We start from the raw sequence: 4,823 nt of genomic DNA, 5'->3' as shown, positions 1-4,823 counted from the left end.
ACTCCCGGCTCCAGCTCCCGGCGCCGCCGCCGCCGCCGCCTCTGGGCGCCCGAGTCCGGCCCCGCCTTCGCCCCCGCCCGGCGCGCCAATCAGGCCCGGCACCACCCCTCACGTCACCGCCCAGCCGGGCCCGCAGCCTGGCGCCCCAAGTTTGGGGAAGGCCGAGCTCCAGCCTGTCTGCCAGTTGGCGCCGGAGATTCGCCCAGGCTGGTGCTCCTCCTAGCTTCCAGAGACCCTCCGGGGCCTCCAGGTCCACACGTGGAAAGTAAAGGGTTAAATTGGGGGAAGGGGCCCCCAGGAAGTAGACCTCCTCGGAAGAACAGGACAGTTCGACCCTATTCCAACCCCGGTCTAACTGAAATCTCTCCAATTGCAGGTCGCCCCTCTTGCGGTGCGCCTAATGTTGGGGTACTAAGCCTATAGCCTGGGTAGGACTCCAGTGACCTTTTCCAGCCAGAACCAGTTTGTAACTGGGCCTAGACTGGACCACAGCCGGCGTTCCAGTGCTTGGGTGTGTGCACCCCTGCAAAACCCGGAGTTCCACTGGAGAAGGGGGAACCAGGGCCAGAGTGGGACTTGACCATTGCTCTCTGCCCACCCAATACTTGCCACCATCTCTTAGATCCCCCAAATAACGCCCTAGAGCCCAAGGCCTACACTGGTGCCCTACTTGGCACTGCCACCCGATCTTCGAATTTGTGAAGCTGCCCAGGAACTGGTGAGGGGGAAGTTTTAGTTCTGCTCCTTGTGGTGTCTTAGAATTTCCTCGAGGTTCCACGCGCGTCTTGGAAGCCAGAAATGCAAGGTGTCCAGACGCTGCGCCTTCAACCCGCGCCGCCACCCAGAGGGGCAGGGCAGACACCTAGGAGCTGAGCTCTGACACACACCTTTGGCTCCCCACTACGGGTGAGGACTTGGCATCTACGACACCCGCCGGCCGAAACACCTGGAACCACAGACGCACCCTCAGCCCAGCGCCCCTGCTGGCTCGCCAGAGCACTGCATTCTAAGGTGAGACCCTGACTCTGGACCCAAGTTTGGGGGCCCCAGGTAAGCCTAGCGCAACCGGATGGGGAGGTTGCGCAGGTCTGAAAGGCTGGGCGCAGCCTGCTTGTCACGCGCGTGCTCCGTGGGGAGGCAAGTTTGGCCCGAGGCCCATCACAAAACACCTCCGTCTGTTGGTCCTTATCTCTTCAGGAAGAAAGAGATCCCCTTTACGTGACCAGACCGACCAGACCCGGCAATTAAGGACACTCCACCTTCAAATATGTGCATTTTTCAGAAGGCTTTCTGAGGAGGAATTAGCCGAAGGGGAAAGAAATGTAAATGTAGGGATTTCGGGCACCTAGGAGTTCAGCCTTTTCGACTTTGGGCCCTTACTCTGATCCAAGCTCCGAGCAAAAGAGTATCTTGCAGCTGGATGCACTGAGCCACGTGGGTACATGCTTTTAGAAACAGGAATTCGGAGTCAGACCTGGGAAAATTTTTATTTTCAGGCTTCAGACCTTTTTGCTTTTATGTTGATCCCATGATTCTCCTAAGACTGAAAACATGAAAGTTCAAGACACAAGTTGGATTTTGTATATTCATAGAAAAATAAAAAGGATGCACACTGACTGCTAACCATGGGTATCCCAAGTGTGGGCTTGGAGTGTGGGAAGGAGGGAGATGAATTTTACACCCTTATACTGACTCTGCATTTTGTATTTTTCCAGTTATATTAACTGTCACAATTTAGAAAGTTAATAAAACATTTTTTAAGAAATATAGAAATTAAAAATTCTTCAAGAACTCTGGAGAAAGTATAAATTAATAAACAAACCTCTGCTTTCATTCTACATCAAAGTAATTATTCCTGAGTCCATGTTCCTTGGTTTAAATAAAGATATCTCTAGGCTGCTGTTCTGATTAAATGCTGTGGTGGGGCAAGACTGACATCTGAAGATTTTTCTGTGCTGTCAGATTGACATACTGTTTCTATGCCCGTGTGTCTTCCCTTTAAATGGGTACCCGGTAGCCACAGACATACCTTCAGCTGCCTGCCAAGGAGTTTTTAGTAAAGGAACTCCTACAGTGTAAGTTGGGATCCAACAAGGAAGTTAAGCTTGTGTCCTTTGTATCTGCCCAGGCCCCAAAATTTAAAAATAAGGGCATTTTTCCATCCTGCCATTAATTAATGCAGCTGGGAGTGTATTTGTAACAGTTAACACTGTTCCTTTGGGGGAATTACTCAACACTAAGTTCCACACCCACTTAGCTGTAGTCTTTACTCTTGGGTTGGGGCCTGGGTCCATCATCAGTAGGTAAAGATGTATTACTTATTTATTTAACAAATATGTGTTGACACTGGAGTGGTGACCATGACAGACAAACTCTTCCCTCTTGGAGCTCAGAGTTTAGCTGGAGAGAGACAGCTTCACAATTCAATGCACTGTCAATTATATAACTGACAATTGCAGAAGTTCACGGTGGTAGGACCATTTGGGGGAGTCCAGGAGGAGGTGACATTTGAGTTGAGCTCTGAAGGGTGAGCAGGACTTACTCAGGCAAAGAGATGAGTGGAACAGAGTTCTGGCTGGTTTATACTGCAAGGGGGATGTGGTTGAGGGAGAAGTTGGAGAGGTAAGCAGGGGCTGCATTTTGCAGAGCCTAGAATACCATTTTCTATAAGATCACTCTGACCAGATGTGAAGAAGGAAAAGGGTAGAGGGAAAATGGGGATTGAGGGATAATTAGGAGGCAGTTGCTAAAATATAAATGAAAGGGCTGTTTATCTAAGTGGTAAAGCAAATGGAGAGAAGAATACCAGCAGGATTTGGTGATTGCTTAATTAGGGAGGAATCAAGGAAAACTCCCAGTTCTCTGTTTCTTCAACCAGAGGGACAGTGGTGCCATTTTCTCAGTTGGGGGACTCTCAGGGAAGAGAATTGAGAAAACCTTCCCAAGGTTCACATTTGGTCAAGGTGGGTCTGAGGTGCCTGTGAGGTGTCCAAGTGAAGATGTTGAGTAGGTTGTTGTTTGTAGGGTTCTGTTCTCTGAGGGGAGGCTGAAACAGAAGTAGTAAGTAGCGGTGGTAATAAAGCCAGGAGAATAAGGTGGTCTCCCAGGAGAGTATAGAGCTTGACCGGAAGAGGGCCTAGAACTTATCTAAAGGCTGGACAGAGGCAAACTACTGGCAGATGAAGTGGAGCAGTTGCCAGAGAGGTAGGAAGAAAATTAGGAGCTTGGGGAGGTAGGGATTTCCCAGGGAAAGAACATATAATAAGGAGGCAGTAGTCAACAACACTCAAAATGGCTGAGAGACCCAAGGGAAATGAGGACTAAACAGCCACTAGATTGACTGACCTTGGTGTCACTGGGAGTTTCACGGAGCAGTGACTCGTACAGTGAAGGGCAAAGAGATAGACTATAGTGGATTGAGGAGTGAGTGAGAGGTGAAGAAATGAAGAAAGGTACTTCATGCAGACAGAAAAGTTTGAAGGGTCAGAGAGAAAAACAGCTGGAGAGGAAATGTTATGTCAGCAGTGGGTTTAGGATAGAATAACTTGAGTGTATTTAAATGCCCATATGGAGGATCCTATAGAGAAGAGGAAGATGAAGGTATAGCAGTGAGAGAACAATAGACAATAAAGTTTCCTGTGACCATGGGAGAGGACAGAACCAGAGTATGGGTGGAAAGGCTAACCTCATGCAGGAGGCTACCTCCTCTATTATAATGGGAGGGAGGAAGTTAGAGGAGGACTGAAGTAGGCAGGTTTGGTGTGGGACATAGAATCCTTCCACAGGATAACTTTCTTTTGCTCTGTGACACACAGGAGGCTGGGGTTGGGGCAGGGAGAGCTGACAGATTTGAAGAGAGTGGAGAAGGTGTGACAGAGTCATCAGATTTGAAGAGAGTGGAGAAGGTGTGACAGAGTCATTGCAGAAAGTGGGCAGGTTGGGAGGTGGCAAGATGATAAGGCAGCATGGCAAGGCAGCATGCAACCCACTTGAGGTTGGTGGTGTGAACTTATAAGGTACCCTTTGGCTCTCCTGTGTGATTTCCTCCAGCAGAGCTCAGGTGTCTGCTCTGGTGCAGGCTCAGGTGGGAAGAGGAGCAAATTCCTTTTGCCAAGGAATTGAGAACCTTGGCAAAAGTGAGGTTGACATGATGAATGATAAGAGAGAAAGGACAGAAATCAATGGGCTAGAGGTGTCAAAGGAGTCAATGTTTAGTCGTGTTGGAAGAAGAGGAGGTTGCTGACTTGGGTCAGCAGTCTGGATGCTTAAGTTAGTGGTTCAGGAGGTGGAGAGCTTTAGATCATGGTGAAGCTAGGATACGATAGGGGAGAGTAGAGGAGAAAGTCACTAGAGAATATGAGGCCACCAAGGGACTGAGAGGCAGGGTATTGGATAGGTCATCCGTGTGGGCAGTGAAGCCACCCAGGAAGATCTGGGCAGGAATTAAAGTCAGGGTCATAGTGTGAAGGTTATGGATCTGGGAGCTAAAGTCATAAGAAAGTGAAGAAGGAGGAGGAACCAGGAGGTCGGAAGATGGGAACCACCAGAAAGGAAGAGGAAATATGGCTAGCAGTGGTCTCCTCAAGAGTGGAGGAATAAGAGTGTTTACAAGAGGTGGAGGAGAAATAATCAGAGAAAGAGGACTAACCCCACCTCTGGGCCCTGGGGGACACACAGATGAAATAGTGAGCACCTTCATCTCCTAGAGCTTCAGGGAAAGCAAAGAAGGTGGGATTTCATTCTGAGTAGAGCTTAAAGATATATGGAAGGGTGGATGGAGCAACCTTCAATTCGGTTTGCTTGTTGAAGTCTACAGTCCCAGA

The sequence above is a fragment of the Enhydra lutris genome, unplaced genomic scaffold, assembly GCF_002288905.1.
Source record: "Enhydra lutris kenyoni isolate GAN:26980312 unplaced genomic scaffold, ASM228890v2 scaffoldscaffold18, whole genome shotgun sequence".
In the NCBI taxonomy this organism is placed as follows: Eukaryota; Metazoa; Chordata; class Mammalia; order Carnivora; family Mustelidae; genus Enhydra; species Enhydra lutris.
The sequence above is the reverse complement of the archived record's forward strand: the minus strand, read 5'-3'. Positions refer to the sequence as shown.